Consider the following 17,460-nt stretch of genomic DNA (forward strand, 5'->3'; position numbering starts at 1 on the left):
TTAAATGTGGCTTATTGGTAGCTATGCCATTGAATGGAATAGCAAAGGTCATGAAACATTTTAGTACTGGAGGTATAACAGATATATGGCTCAGTTATTTAAGACAAGCATAATTTCCAGAGTAACACATACTTGTAATCAAAGTAAGATAGGGTTGGTTACTACTTATAAATTAATTACTTTGATATGCTAAAGTTTTTCTAAGAGCTTTGAAATTTAGTTGTGTTTATTCTCAACACTGAGAAAGTTTTCCAGTAAGGGTTAAGAATATTGGCTTGGTCAACCAGCATTTATCAATTGCCTACTATGTGCCAGACACAGTACTAAGAATATATATATATATATATATATATATATATATATATATATATAAAGAAAGACAAAGAAAATTACCTGTACTCAAGAAATGCCAAGTCACTTAAATGGGAAACGAACAGTAAATAATTAATTAGAAACATGAAAAATATATGCAGAGCTGAATCATAATAGCTGGGTGTGCCAGGAAAGTTCTACTATAAATACTGGGTTATAAGCTGAGCCTTAAAGAATACATGAGGAACTAAGCGGCAAAGATTAGCTTACAGAGAGCACTCATGCATAGAGGGTAGGCAAAGGTATGGAGATGGAGAGGAAGTATCATGTTCAAGGAACTGCAAGTAGACCAGTGTGTTATGATCATATGTGGCAATGCATTAACAAGCAAAAATTAAATTGAATTAAAAGGATCCTCAACCTTCTAATTCCATTATATTTTTTTACAATGGTCAAAAACAGTGATGAGAGAGTGATTTAGACTATCGGTAAGAATAAACTTTAGTGATGATATTCTAAAATTGAATGTTTTGTTAAATATCAAGCAAATTGACACAGTGTTGAAAAATACCTTAATTACACATAAATAAAAATAAATAAAAAGGGAAGCTTTAGTTAAATTGAGTGACAGCTTATTCCTCCTTCAAGAAGCAAACTGAAGCTATAAGTATCCTCTTTTTATATATATATATATATATATATATATATATATTTTATTTGATCATTTCCAAGCATTATTCATTAAAGACATAGATCATTTTCTTTTCCTGCCCCCCACCCCCCATAGCCGACACGTAAATCCACTGGGCATTACATGTTTTCTTGATTTGAACCCATTGCTATGTTGATAATATTTGCATTAGAGTGTTCATTTAGAGTCTCTCCTCTGTCATGTCCCCTCAAACGCTGTATTCAGGCAGTTGCTTTTTCTCGGTGTTTCTACTCCCATAGTTTATACTTTGCTAATGAATAGTGTTTTTTCTCCTAGATTCCTGCAGATTGTTCAGGGACATTACACCGCCACTAATGGAGAAGTCCATTACGTTCGATTATACCACAGTGTATTAGTCTCTGTGTACAATGTTCTCCTGGTTCTGCTCCTCTCACTCTGCATCACTTCCTGGAGGTTGTTCCAGTCTCCATGGAAGTCCTCCACTTTATTATTCCTTTTAGCACAATAGTATTCCATCACCAACATATACCACAATTTGCTCAGCCATTCCCCAATTGATGGGCATCCCCTCGTTTTCCAGTTTTGGGCCACCACAAAAAGCGCAGCTATGAATATTTTTGTACAAGTCTTTTTGTCCATTATCTCTTTGGGGTACAGACCCAGCAGTGCTATGGCTGGATCAAAGGGTAGATATTCTTTTGTCGCCCTTTGGGCATAGTTCCAAATTGCCCTCCAGAATGGCTGGATCGGTTCACAACTCCACCAGCAATGAATTAATGTCCCTCCTTTGCCACATCCCCTCCAGCATTCATTACTTTCCTTTGCTGTTATGTTAGCCAATCTGCTAGGTGTGAGGTGATACCTCAGAGTTGTTCTTATTTGCATCTCTCTGATTATAAGAGAGTTAGAACACTTCTTCATGTGCTTATTAATAGTTTTTATTTCTTTATCTGAGAACTGCCTCTCCAAGTCCCTTGCCCATTTATCAATTGGAGAATGGCTTGATTTTTTGTACAGTTGATTTAGCTCTTTATAAATTTGAGTAATTAAACCTTTGTCAGAGGTTTCTATGAAGATTTTTTCCCAGTTTGTTGTTTCCCTTCTGATTTTAGTTACATTGGTTTTGTTTGTGCAAAAGCTTTTTAATTTGATGTAGTCAAAATTATTTATTTTACATTTTGTGATTCTTTCTATGTCTTGCTTGGTTTTAAAGTCTTTCCCCTCCCAAAGGTCTGACATGTATACTATTCTGTGTTTACCCAATTTACTTATGGTTTCCTTCTTTATGTTTAAGTCATTCACCCATTTTGAATTCATCTTGGTGTAGGGTGTAGGTACCATTTGGTGCATAAGTGTTGATTAGTGTTATTTCCTCATTGTCTATACTCCTTTTTAACAGAATATATTTATCTTCTATTTGTGCTTTGCCTTTGTCATATATCATGATTGCAACTCCTGCCTTCTTTCTATCTGTTGAGGCCAAAAGGTCTTACTCCATCCTTTAATTCTAACCTTGTGAGTATCAATCCGCCTCTTATGTGTTTCTTGAAGACAAAGTATGATAGGGTTTTGGGTTCTAATCCAATCTGCTATTTGTCTATGTTTTATGTGTGAGTTCATCCCATTCACATTCAATGTTATGATTGTCACTTGTGAATTCCCTGGCATTTTGATATCTTCCCCTAGTTCTGACCTTTCTTCTTTAGCTATATCCTTTTGAACCAGTGATTTACTTTAGGTCAGTCTTCCTAGTCCCCTCCCTTGGTATGTTTCCCTTTCTAGACTCTCCCTTTTTATGTTCCCTTCCCCTCCCCCCTCTCCTTCCCTCTTTTTTTATACTCCCTCCCTCTCCCTCCTTAATTTCCCTTTCTTTCTTACCCTGTTGGATAAGATAGAATTCAGGATCCCACTGGATCTAGATGTTCTTCCCTCTCAGAGTTGATTTCACTGAGAGTTAAGGGTTAAGTAATACCATTTCACGCTCTCTTCCTCTCCTTCTCATGTGAGAAATCTTCCCCTCCCCTTCCCATGTGTATCTTGTATGGGAAGGATTATTCTATTTAGTCCCCCCCCCCTATTTCTTGAAGTAAATCTTAGTATTGTTGATGCTTCCCCCTTCCCTTTTCCTTTCTTTGCCCCTGCTTTCACCAAATCTTCTTGATGCCCCAATCTTTCCCTATGCATGATTCTTCTAAATACTCTTATAGTGCATACAATTTTTGAGAGTTACACAGTACATTTTCCCTACATATTAATATATATAATTTGATGTAAATGTAGTCCTTATAGAAGAGAGTTTGACTTATAGAAAAAGATAAGATTTATCTCCTTTTCCCTTTCTTTCATATTTACCTTTTCATGTTTCTCTTGCTTTCTGTGATTGGATATCAAAATTTTCACTAAGTTTTGGTCTTTTCTTAGCAAATGCTTATAAATCTTCTATTTTGTTGAATGCCCATATTTTCCACTGGAAATATATAGTCAGTTTTGCTGGGTAGTTGATTCTTGGTTGGAGATCCACTTCTCTTGCCTTTCTAAATATCGTGTTCCATGCTTTGAGGTCTCTTAGTGTGTTAGCAGCTAAGTCCTGTGTTATCCTTATGGGAGCCCCCTTATATCTGAAGCTTCTCTTCTTAGCTTCTTGTAGGATTTTTTTTTTCCTTTTCTTGGAAGCTCTTGAATTTGGAGATTACATTCTTGGGATTTTGGGGGGATTTAGTATAGAGGGTCTTCTATGAACCCTTTCTATTTTTTTTTTGCCCCCTTGCTCCTCTACATGTGGGCAATTTTCTTCTATAATCTCCTATAGTATAGCATCGAGGTTTTTGTTTATCTCTGGTTTTTCGGGCAGACCAATAATTCTCACGTTGTCTCTTCTTCCTCTGTTTTCCAGGTCTGTGACCTTTTTGGTGGGATATTTTATGTTTTCTTCTAATTCTATATATTTTTGGCTTTGCTTTATTAATTCTTGCTGTTTTGCATGCTCACTGTCTTCCAGTTGCTTAATTCTGGTCATTAGGGACTGGTTTTGCTTTTCAGCTTTGTCTGCCCTTCTATTAGATGCTTCCAGCTCTTTCTCTATTTGTGAAGTCTTGTCTATCAGACTACGGATCTCTTTCTCCCATTTTTCTTTCCAGAAGGTTTCCATATTTTGGGTAAGCTCCAATTTGAGTTCTTCCAGAGCTTGTGGATAATTTCCATTTTGGGAGGCATGTTTTGATTGTTTTTTGGTTTCATCCTCTTTCTCTTCTTTACCTTGGGTACTTCCACCATAAAAGTTTTCAATAGTCATCTTTTTCCCTTTCTTCCTGGAGGCTTGATTTTGGGCCATGTGCGCCATCCCATTGGTGGTTTTTTTCCCCTTTCCTTTTTTGTCTGGGGTCTGGGTGATATGGACCGGTTTTCTTAGTGCACAGGCCCCTGTTCTAAGCCTAACAGCCCCTGTGTTCAGTGCAGTGGCCCTCTGCTCAATGCGGTGGCCCCTTGCTCAGCATGGCCACCCCTTTGCTCAGCGCAACCTCTCCCATGTTCAGCAAGGCCACCCCTTTGCTCAGCGCGGCCTCCCCATTACTCAGAGCAACAGTCCCTGTGTTCAGCGCGGCCTCCCCTTTGCTCAGCCCAGGATTCTCCCGTGAAAAGGCCCTGAGAGGTCCTTTCCTTGCAGTCTTTAGATCCCAAGGAACCTGGTGTGCCCCCCCAGACAGAGACGTTCCTCACTCACTCGCTGCCCCAGTGATCTCTCTGATACCTTATTCTGGTTTGGTGGGGGTAGGGGGGAAAGGTGGCTCAGTTCATGTTTTTATGCAAGCTTTTCCTCCTTCTTATAGTGTGGAAATGTTCAAGCCCCACGTACCTTCGTTTCTGTGGGGTACTGGAGAGTCTCTCTGTTCTTCCAAAGGTGATTTTTATGCTCTTTTGAGGTAGTCTATTTCGTTTGGTGCTGGGGAGAGGAAGTGATTCATGTCTAGATTGCAGCCATGTTAACCTGGAAGTCCCCAGTATATTCCTTAAGAGGAAAATATTTATTTAATAAAAATAGATTTCTAAGAATTCCTAATGTCAAGACTAGATATAAACAGGAAATTTTAAGCCCAAACTAAGACTCAAGAGAAATACAAAATGGTAAATAAGAAAGAGCAATTTTAAAACATTCAATAAGTTCAAACTGTTTATATCTTTATTTGGAAAGATATTAAGTCTAATTCTTAAAATTTTTGTCAACATTAGAGCAGTTACAAGGAATATCAATACACAGAAGTTATAGGAGTAAATGATTAGGATGATATACAAAAAAAAATCAAGGGGTGTAAAAAAAAAAAAGATTTCACTGAGACAAAAGGGAAGGGTGAGGTAGAATTGAGTAAATGATCTCATCTAAAGAGTAGTGGAAAAGTATTACAGTGGAGGGGAGGATGAAGGTGGTGATGGGCAGAGCCTAAACTTTACTAATATCATTATAAGCTCAGAGAAGGAATAGCAACCATATTCATTCAGGTATAGAATCTTACCTTGCTCTAAAGAGAGGTAATGGGCAAATGGTCAAAGGATATGAAAAAAATAATTTTTAGATAAAGAAATTAAAGCTATTAGTCATATGAATAAAAGTTCTAGATTAGAGAAATTTAAATTAAAACAACTCTGAGGTACCACCTCAAATCTATTAAGATTGGCCAATATGACAGTAAAGTGATAAATGTTGGAAGAGATGTGGTAAAATTGGGACTCTAATATATTGTTAGTGGAATTTTGAGCTGATCCACCCATTCTATAGGGGAATTTGAAAGTATGCCACAAAGAGTATAAAATTGTGCATACCTTTTATTTTTTCCCTGTAATACTATGACTGAGGCTATACTCCAAAGAAATATTTAAAAAGTGGAAATAAACTATTTGTACAAAATTATTCATAGCAGTTCTTTATGTAGTGGCAAAGAATTGGAAACTGAGGGTATTTCCATCAGATTGGGATTGTCTTAACAAATTGTGGTATATATTGGTGATGGAATACTATTGTGCTATAAGAAATGAGAAGCAAAATTATTTCAGAATTAGATTAAAAGACCTATGTGAACTGAAGTAGAGCAAAATAAACAGAACCAGGAAAACATTTTACCCAGCAATATTGTACAATGATCAATTGTAAAAACTTGGCTACTCTCAGCAATACAATGATCTGGGACAATTCTGAGGGACTTGGGATGAAGAATGCTATCTACATCAAGTAAAAGAACTATTGGAGTCAGATTGATATGGATCAAAGCATAGTGTATTTATACTATATTATACACATTAATATTCATTATATAGTAATAAATTGTATCAACATACAACTATATAACTAAACATAAGTTTATTTATATTTGTTTTATTTTGTTGTGTTGGTTTTGTGTGAGCATGCTTACAATAATGACCAATATAGAAGCATGCTTTACATGATAATACAAATATGACCCAAATCAAATTGCTTACCATCTCCTGGAGGGGAGGGAAGGTAGGAAGGGAAATAATTTGGGTCTTATAATTTTGGGGAAAATAGGTTGAAAATTATTGTTACAATTATTTTTACATGTGGGGGGAAATAAAATAACTTTGAATTAAATTTTAAAAATTATAGAATGAGTTAATAAGAATAATATATAGTAAGGCTGGAAAGGTAGATTGGACTCAGGTCGTGAAGGACAAATGGAAGAAATAGTATTTGATTCTAGAAATAATGGAAACCTACTAGAATTTATTTAGTTAAGAAATATGTTTTTAGAAGTATGTTTTAGGAAAATCAATTGGGTGACTATGGGTAAATAAATTGAATTATGTAGATATTTGAGGCAATGAATGCAAATTGGAAGCTTTTGCAAGAGACTATTAGAGATAATTATAATCTAAACTAACTATAATGATTACATATATATGAAAGAAATGTAAGTAATGTTTTGAAACCCATATCTGGTATTCTATTTATCAATTATACTTTTTATACATGTGAAAGCAAAATTAAACTAGAAAGAAAGGAACAATTTTATTCTGTGAATTTGCCATTAATTTTATTTGAACCTTGGCGAAATAAGCAACTACAGAAATCAAACTAAGAACTTTCTATATATACAAACAGTCCTTCAGTCCTTCCGTTACTACCCCAAATAGCAGTGAATCTCTCTTTAAAAATAAACACATAGTAATTTAATAGATATTTCTCTACCATCTTCACTTTTATATGCTTTTACCCTCTCTAGCAGTAGAGTGATATTTTCCCTTTGTTTTAGTTATTATGTTCATATTCTGAATATTTTTAGTTCTTTCTTTCTCTTTAATTAATATTATCTTTCCTTTTTTTGGAGACTAGACCTTTATGACTTTTTTTTTCTGAAAATTTTATTTTGCTTAATTTACAAAATCCTTTACTATGCCTTCTATATCCAGGAGTACTGTCTCATTCTTCTTCAGTCAGTGTGTGTCTGTATATATAGTATGTCCTCCCTGTAGAAATTACCCCAAATTTCACACTTTGTATTCATGTTTTTCACTGAAAGATTCCATGCCTTAAATCATTTATTACTGGATGATGGCTTAAACTGTAAACTTTATTTAAGAATAAGATCAACTAACATCTTGAGGTGGTAGAATGAGTCCAAAATCCCTGGAAATGCCACAAATGTTTCCTTTGGCATTTTCTATAATATAAAGTTCCTAATAAATAGATTGCTTTTTTTCCATATTGTATGCCATATTACCCTAACAAGTCTTCCACCTGTTTAATTTTTTTCTAAAAATTATTCTACTTATTTTCCCCTTTTGTTGTTTCACAAAATACATCTTCTAAGGAACATATGACATTTGATACTTGACATCCCTAATATTCTTACATCTATTCTCATCCTGCCTCTAAACCATTCATCACAATGCTACTATATATTTATTCATGCATAGGAAGGAAGGAAACAAACCATTTAAGTACCTACTACATTCCAGGAACTGGACTAAATGTTGGGGATACAAAAAGAGGAAACAGATAGCCCTTGCCCTCAAGAAGATTATATTTGATTCTCATAGCAACCTTGTGAGGTGGGTGATATCATTATCATTATTTTAAAGATGAATAAACTAATGCAGAAAGAGGTTGTTGTTTGCCTAGGATCACATAGATAGTAAGGATCTGAGCCTGAATTTTGTGATTTTAGGTCTTCCTGATTCCAAGCCCCACACGCTATCCATTTTGATACCCTACTAATCAAACCCTGTAATATTCACTAACATAAAAGTTTACAATCTATACTTTGATATCAAGGCATATAACACTCTATTTCTATTCTATTTTTGATGATGTTGTTAAAGATCAATAAGGATTAGCAACAAGGGTTAAACAATATCTTCCATGTATCCCAAGAAAACTGTCCTACTTGCCTTCTCTCATACTACTCTGAATTTGCTTACCTCCATGACTTTCCTTATTCTATTCCCTTTGCATGAAGTGATTTTCATTGTTATCTCTCCATCATACCTCTAATATTTAAATTTCTGCTCATTTTTATTTTTTATTTTATTTTTATCAATTGAATATGATAACAAATTTCCACATAAGTTTTCCAAATTTATATGATTCCAATTTTCTCCTTCCCTCCTTCCCTACCCATCCCAGATCTGAAATGTATTATCTCACAAAACATATTCCTGTATTGTTCATTTTTGTAAGTGAATTATCTTATAAAACCAAACCACCAAAGAAAATACCCAAATAACAAGTAATAGATCATATGCACTCCAGCTTCAACTGTTCTTTCTCTGTATATTGATATCATTCTTTGTCATGTTCCTCAAAATTGTCCTGGATAATTGAATTACTGATAATAGATAAATCTGTTACATTTGATCATTCCACAATCCCAACAAAAATATTAATAAAATATAAAATTTATAAGAATACAAAGGATTTCCTAGTTGATAAGTAATCAAAGGGTATGAATAGGAAGTTCTCAGATGAAGAAATTAAAACTATTTAATTATATAAAAACGATCTAAACTACTATTAGAAAAAGCAAATTAAAATAACCCTGAAGTATCACCTTCCACCTCTTAGACTGGTTAGTATGACAAAAAAAGAATTTGATAAATGTTGGAAGGGATGTAGAAAATTCAGGGCACTGATACACTGTTAGTAGAACTGTGAATTAATACAACCATTCTGGAGAGCAATCTGGAAATATAAGCAAAGGAAAATTAAAATGTGCTTACTCCTTGATCCAGCAATACCAACTAGGACTAAATCTCCAAGAAATCAAAGGGAAAAGACCTAATTGTGCAAAAGTGTTTATGAAAGTTCTTTTGGTGGGGACAAAGAATTGGAAACTGAAGGCATGTCCATCAATTGGGGAATGTCTAAACAAGTTGTATATGATTGTAATGGAATACTATTGTGCCATAAGAAATGACAAAGAAGATTTTCTCAAAAAAAAAAAACAAAAACAAAACAAAACAAAACAAAAAAACCAACAACCTGAAAGATCTTTATGAATTATTGAAAAATAATGTAAGAGGAAACAGAACACTATACACAGAAATAGCAATGTTGTATTGACATTATATAAAAGTGCACCCCTTATTCCACCAGACAAATCTCCTTAGACAGGACACAAGAAGTTACACAGCCCTCTGACTTTCTGGAAAAGGTTGGCTAAAATTTCATGAAGTCCTGACTTACAGAAGTCTTCATCGGCTACTTGTATGGACTCCAGGACTCGTTGTCCCAGACTAAAGGTAAGTCTGGCCAATCAAAAACTCAAGAGAAGGGACATCATTGGCTACATAAAAAAAGGAACGCGCAGTAGCACATGCTCTTTGTCCCAGGATTCACTCTCCATCTTCTCTGGACTGCTTGGCAGGAATGGCTCTTAACTAATCTAACAGGGTAATCTTGGCCTATTGCTGCTTGGGCTGAAGGCCATGAGGCTTGGGCTGGGAGTGGGAGCAGAGTGTGACTTGGAAGATTTTAGTTGGGGGTGGCAGTTGATATTTTGCTCTGTCTCTCCCTGAGTAATAATTACAAAATAACATAGACAATCCAGAAGTTTTCTTTTTTAAATTTTTATCATAACAATGCATGATGATCAACTTTAAATGATTTAATTATTATCCACAATCAGGGATCTAGGACAACTCCAAAGCACTCATAGCAAAGAAGCCTATGCATCATTATAGAAGTAAATGGCAGAATTTCAATGCAGATTGAAGCATAATGTTCTTTATTTTGTTTCCTCCGTGATTTTTTCTCTTGTGTAAGCAGTATGTTGCCTTCTTTCACAATATGATGAACATAGAAATATGTAATGAATGATAGCACATACACATAACTGACTTCTTGGTGAGAGGGAAAGGAGAGGAGAGATGGAGAGAGCATTGATCACATTTTAGACAATGATTATTAAAATTTGTATCAATATAGTCTGGGAAAATTATTTTTTAAATTTCAAAATAACACAGATACAACCAAGACAATAATTCAGAAATTCTGGGTTATGGATTAAATTAATTTAAATACTAGTGCACTAGAATAGGATGAATGCAGTATTTGCCCATCAAGATATAAATTCTAAATATAAGGGAAGTTAGGTGGCTCAGTGGATAGAGAACCACCAGGCTTAGAGATGGGTGGTATTGTTTCTGTATCTATTCAAATCTGGCTTCTGACACTTCCTATTTGTATGACCTTGGATCAAGTCACTTAACTCCAACTGCCTATCTCTTACTGCTCTTCTGAACTAGAAACAAAACTAACTATTAATTCCAAGATAAGATTATGGGTTTTTTAAGAGATATAAATACAGTCACCAACTGAATGCTAAAATCGTTGAGTTTTAGGTAAAGAAATTCTTCAGGAAAAGCATATCTAAATAAATGATTTAGGATGCCATGTGAAAAACATGGGTGGGATCTCATGCTATCTTTTTATCTCCCTTTTAATACAATGTTAAATATGAAATTTAGAAATAACTTATAATATTTTTACTTCTTTTTTGCTTAAAGATAAAAAGAAAGCTGGTTGAAAGTCAGACTAAGTAAAACCAGAATAAGTATAAAACAAGGGAGAAGTATGTCAATTCCTATATCACCAAAACTTTAAAATGTGTCTTTTATTTTCTTCAAATTTACCCAAAGGCCATATTCTAGAGCACAGGTTCTTTATGTAAATGTCAAAGACCTTTCAAAAATATATATTCTGGCAATGATATCAATAAAATTGTAATCGCTTGTATCTTATTTTAAACATTAAAAACATTTAAAAAAAACTATCAAGTTCATTGAATGCCAAGGAATTCAAGACACAAAAAATAGTTAAGATTCCCTGTCTTAGGGAATTCAGGAATACTCCAGTTTCTAATCCAATCATGTAGAGACTGTACAGTAAGTCCTGTCATGTCAAACTACTCAGAATTCAAACAAGAGTGTCCTTTTCCCTCTTTCTCCAATGCCCTTCTCTTTTCTTGACAGCATTTTGTTCATAAAAACTTTCATTTTAGTTGTGCTCTGAAGTGACTTTTGTGGATATCTATTCACCTTCACCCACATGAAATCAGCTCCATTTTAAGCCAGTAAAACTATCAACCACTTTGGAGGTGCTGTCAAAGAATTCATTGGGAGAGGGAGATTGATGGAGTCCCATGAAGCTTGAATCACCAAAAAAGTAAATCTGTTCAAACTTTAAATGTTCTTGTAAAGGTAACATAAAAAGAGTAAAGACTGTAGGGATCCTAGATGAGAAGCAAGGGCTGAGCAGAAATGACAGAAGAATGAGAGCATCAAACAGGCCACTTTTACTCTGTACTGACAGCTTTTTTAATAAATGGTTATATTTTTGCTGAATTTTATTTCATTACCATTCAATATATCCATTTAGGAGGAAATAGTTATGGATTACATAATATCTGGTATAGAAATTTGACACAGATATGATGTAAGTCTATAGTAGAAAATTCAAGATTTAGGTTCCGGAGAATTACAATTGAGTCCCAGTTTTGTTATTTATTATCTGTATGACTAAGTAATTTATTTGCCTTCTTTTAGCTTCGTTTCATATCTGGAAAGTAGTGGTAATAACATTTGTAAAGCAATTAACGATTTGAAAAATCATAATGGTTAAAAATATCATAGAAGCTTAAGTTGATATATGAATGAAAGTCACTAATTAAGAGGAAGATCAATAGGATATTACAGGGTTATTTTTGAATATTTTATTTAATTAGAGGATTTAGAATATTTTTCCATATTTACAAGACTCACATTTTTCCCTCACCTTCCTCAACCCCCCTCCCATATCTGACACTAAATTCCACTGGGTTTAACATGTGTCATTGATCAAGACCTATTTCCATATTATTAATATTTGCACAAGGGTGGTCATTTAGGGTTTATAACCCCAATCATATGCCCATTGACCCATGTGATCAAGCAGTTGTTTTTCTTTTGTGTTTCTACTCCCACAGATCTTCCTCTGAATGTGGATAGTGTTCTTTCTCATAAGTCCTTCAGAATTGTTCTGGATCATTGCATTGCTACTGGTAGAGAAGTCCATTATGTTCAATTGTACCACAGTGTCACTATGTAAAATGTTCTCCTGATTCTGCTCCTTTCACTCTGCATCAATTCCTGGAGGTCATTTCATTTCACTTGGAATTCTTCCATTTCATTGTTTCTTTGAGCACAATAGTATTTCCTCACCAACAGATACCACAATTTGTTTAGCCATTCCCCAGTTGGAGGGCATCCCCTCATTTCCCAATTTTTTTTGCCACCACAAAGAGAGCAACAATGAATATTCTTGTACATGTCTTTTTCCTAATTATATCTTTGGGGAACAAACCCAGCAGTGCAATGGCAGAATCAAAGGGCAGACAATCTTTTAGTGCCCTTTGGGCATAGTTCCAAATTGCCTTCCAGAATTGTTGAATCAATTCACAACTTCACCAGCAATGCATTAATGTCCCAATTTTACCACATCCCTTCCAATATTTATTACTTTCCTTTGCTGTCATGTTAACCAATCTGTTAGGTTTGAGATGATACGTCACAGTTGTTTTGATTTGCATTTCTCTAATTATAAGATATTTGGACACTTTTTCATGCACTTATTAATAATTTTAATTTCCTAAACTGAAAATTTCCTATTTATGTCCCTTGTCCATTTATCAATTGGGGAAGGGCTTGATTTTTTGTATAATTGATTTAGCTCCTCATAAACTTGAGTGATTAGACCTTTTTCAGAGGTTTTTGTTATAAAGATTGTTTTCAAATTTGTTGCTTCCCTTTATAAGGGGGAAAATAGGGTTATTTATTTAACAAAAATGGTTGGAATGGATTATATTTAAAATAGGGTAGCTAAGAATTTATATTAATTCCAAAGATTTATTTACAAAATATAGAAAGAGTGAAATAAGAAATCAGGGAGAAAATGAAGTAAGATATTTAGCCCTAAGCATGAAGTATTTTACTCCAGGCCCCTGGCTGAACCCAGGCACGGAGAGCTAGTCCTTAGACCTCAGCAAAGCCAAGGACCTGGGGAAACCTCTCTCAAGAGGTAAGTCTCTCTTGAGACTAGTTCTTTTCAGAAAATCCAGCAGTTGAGTCAACTTTTCTCTCACCATGTGTCAGTCCAAAGGAAGAGATTTTAGAACAGCCTTAGCAGGAATAGAGTCTCAGGTCCAGTCAGCAGTTGTTCCATTAGCCTCCACTCCAATGAAGGAAGAACTATCAGTAGAACTGCACTCAGGAAGTTGTCACTCCCTTTTAAAGACACTTTCTCTTGTGTCACTTCCTGTGCCTTCCCCTAATTCTACATCTACTAATCACAGTTGAAGTCCAGCTATAGCATTGCCCAGGAGGCAGTTAGTCAATTCTGATTCATCACCCACTCTCTTACCTATGGGTCACAGGCTGCCCCCACTCAAATGTGAAAGGGGTGTTTACCCCTTTGGTGATTAAATCTAATCTTCTCACTCAACTTTAAGTAGAGTGTTTAAATTTTTGGTGACTAAATCTAAAAAAAGGCAGGGGTTACAATTGATTCTTCACAATCAGGGGAGAGTTAATTATTTTCATTTTCATAATCAGAGGAGAGTTAAATTTAATCTTCATACCTCATTTTTATTGCATTGCTTTAGTTTGGATGAGAAATTTTTAATTTAATGTATACAAAATTATTTATTTTACATTTTGCAATTTTTTCTATCTCTTGCTTTGTCTTAAAAATCTTTCCTTTCCCAAAGATCTCACAGTTATACTATTCTGTATTCACCTAATTTACTTATAATTTCCTTCTTTATGTTCAAGTCATTCTCCCATTCTGAGTTTATCTTGGTGTAGGGTGTGAGATCTTCGTCTAAAGCTAATCTCTTTCATACTATTTTCCAATTTCCCCAGTAGTTTTTGTCAAATAGCATATTTTTGTCCCAAAAGCTGGGATCTTCAGTTTTATCATAGACAGTCTTTCTGAGGTTATTTATTCCAAATCTATGCCACTGATCCTCCCTTCTGTCTCTTAGCCAGTACCATATTGTTTGATGACCACTGCTTTATTGTATAGTTTGATGTCTGGTACTGATAGGCCACCTTCCTTCACATTTTTTTCAACATTTCTCTTGATATTCTTAATTTTTTGTTCTTCCAAATGAGCTTTGTTATAGTTTTTTTTTTAATAATTCAGTAAAATAAGTTTCTTGGTAGTTTGATGGGTATGGTACTAAATAAGCAAATTAGTTTGGGAAGTATTGTCATTTTTATTATGTTAGTTCATCCTACCCTTGAGCAATTAATGTTTTTCCAATTATTTAGATCTAGTTTTAATTGTGTAGAGAGTTGTTTGTAATTGTGTTTATATAGTTCCTATGTTTGTCTCAGCAGATAGATTCCTAAGTATTTTATATTGTGTAGGGTGATTTTAAAGGGAATTTCTCTTTCTAACTCTTGCTTCTGGGATGTGTTACAAATATATAGAAATACTGATCATTTATGTGGGTTTATTTTGTAACCTGCAACTTTGCTAAAGTAGTTGATTAGTTCCACTAGCTTTTTAGTTGATTCTCTAGGATTCTTCAAGTAGAACATTATATCATCTGCAAAGAGTGATAGCTTGGTCTCCTCATTACCTATTTTAATACATTCAATTACTTTTTATTCTCTAATTACTACTGCTAGTGTTTCTAGAACAATGTTAAATAATAAAGGGAATAATAGATATCCTTGTCTCATTCTTAATCTTATTGCAAATGCTTATAATTTATCCATATTGAATATGATGTTTATTGCTGGTTTTAGATATATACAGTTTATTATTTTTTAGGAAAGGCCCATGTATTATTATACTTTCTAGTGTTTTCAATAGGAATAATATTGTATTATGTCAAAGGCTTTTTCTGCTTCTATTGAGATAATCATGTTATTTTTGTTGGTTTGCTTGTTAATATGGTCAATTATGTGAATGGTTTTCCTAATATTGAACCATTATCATTCCTGGTATAAATCCTACCTGGTATAATAGATGGATATTCCTTGAGGGTGTATATTGATTGATGGATTCTCTAGATGACTAATGGATCAAGTTTGACCTACCCTCCATCCTTTACCTCCCACTTCTCAAGCCTTTAAGCTTTCCCCTCCCCCTTTTCCTTCAAGTCACTCAGGGTAAACTATGAGATTTAGAAAAGATACTCTTTTCTCTTCTTTCTCAAGTAAGGGGTTTATTGGGGGAAGACAGGACAAGGATAGAGGAAAAGGTAAGAGGGATAGGGCTCCCTAGTCTCTACAAGGAACCTTGGTATGGAGGATATTGGGGAATGGCAATCAGTCACTAGCAGGGACAGTCATAGAGATAGGAGGGCAATTGTTTGTCTTCTTTCTCCTTTTTCTTTTAACCAGCCAGGTAAACATCAGTTAGTCAGCAAAAGCTTCATGGTCTTTCACCGTCAGCCACAAGCACCCAAAAGCTTAATTCACAAGCTTCTCCCCCAGCTCCAAAAGCCAAAAGAGGTCCAGTTCAGAGGCCTCTCAGCCCAGTTCAGCCTGGCTTGGCTCCAACTGTCTTTTCTGGGAACATTACAATTGGAATGTTCCTTTTGATTGACAGCTCTTCTGCACTCAGCTTTCTGTCTTGCATGCTTGCCTCCTTCACACTTGTCATAACGAATGACTATGGTGATCACTTGCTGGAGTCTTTTTGCTAATATTCTATTTAAGATTTTTGCATCTATGTTCATTAAGGAGATTGGTCTGTAGTTTTCTTTCTCTATTTTTGTTCTACCTGGCTTTAGAATCAGTACCATATTTGTGTCATAGAAAGAATTTGATAGAACTTCTTCTTTGCTTATTTTGTCAGATAGTTTGTATAATATTGGCATTAGTTGTTCTTTGAATGTTTGATAGAATTCACATGTGAATCCATCCCAGGATTTTGGGATTTTTCTTAGGTGGTTCTTTGATGGCTTGTTCAATTTATTTTTCCAATATGCAGTTATTTAAGTACACTATTTCTTTTTCTATTATTCTAAGCAATTTATATTTTTGTAAATAATATTCATCCATATCACCTAGATTGCCATATTTATTGCCTTGGACAAAATAGTTTTTAATAATTGCCTTAATTTCCTCTTCATTAGAGACGAGGTCTCCCTTTTCATTTTGGAAACTGTTAATTTGTTGTTTTTCTTTCCTTTTTTATTCAATTGACCAGTACTTTGTCTAATTTATTAGTGTTTTCATGGTACCAGATGCTAGTTTTGTTTATTAAGTTATTAGTTCTTTTACTTTCAATTTTATTAATTTCTCCTTTGATTTTTAGGATCTCTAATTTGGTTTTCATCTGTGGATTTTTAATTTATTCACTTTCTAGGTTTTTAATTTGCATGCCTAATTCTAAAACTTCTGACCTCCCTAATTGGTTAATATATGAATTCAAGGATATGAATTCCCCCCCCCAAGTACTTCTTTGGCAGCATCCCATAAAGTTTGAAAGGATGTTTCATCATTGTCATTTTCTTCAATGAAAATATTGTTTCTATTTGTTCTTTAACCAATTTTGGAGAATCATATTATTAAATTTCCAATTAATTTTTGATTGGCCTCTCTGTGTACACTTACTAATTATTATTTTTATCACATTATGATCTGAACAGGTTGCATTTATTATTTCTGCTCTTTTGCACTTATTTGCCATGCTTTTATGCCCTATTGCATGGTCAGTCTTTGTGAATGTACCATGTGCTGCTGAAGAGTAGGTGTATTCCTTTTTGTTCCTATTTATTTTTCTCCATATTTCTATTTATACTCTAATTTTTCTAAGATTTCCTTCACACCTCTTACCTCTTTCTCATTTATTTTTTTATTTGATTTATAAAGATCTGATAGAGGAAGGTTCAGGTCTCCCACTAGTATAGTTTTACTATCTATTTCCTCCTTCAACTCCACTAGTTTTTCCTTTAGAAATCTGACTGCTATAC

At 34.3% G+C, this 17,460-nt stretch overlaps 1 long non-coding RNA gene across 1 annotated transcript in view; it reads right to left on the reverse strand.

The window, feature by feature from the left end:
* Window positions 1-3,128: 3,128 nt before the first annotated feature.
* Window positions 3,129-17,460, reverse strand: part of LOC130457466 (uncharacterized) — a 100,653-nt gene continuing 86,321 nt past the window's right edge. The window contains exon 3 of the long non-coding RNA XR_008916695.1: window positions 3,129-4,991. This is a non-coding gene — a long non-coding RNA (uncharacterized LOC130457466). The remainder of the gene's footprint in view (window positions 4,992-17,460) is intronic.

Source organism: Monodelphis domestica, chromosome 2 (genome assembly GCF_027887165.1).
Source record: "Monodelphis domestica isolate mMonDom1 chromosome 2, mMonDom1.pri, whole genome shotgun sequence".
Classification (NCBI taxonomy): domain Eukaryota; kingdom Metazoa; phylum Chordata; class Mammalia; order Didelphimorphia; family Didelphidae; genus Monodelphis; species Monodelphis domestica.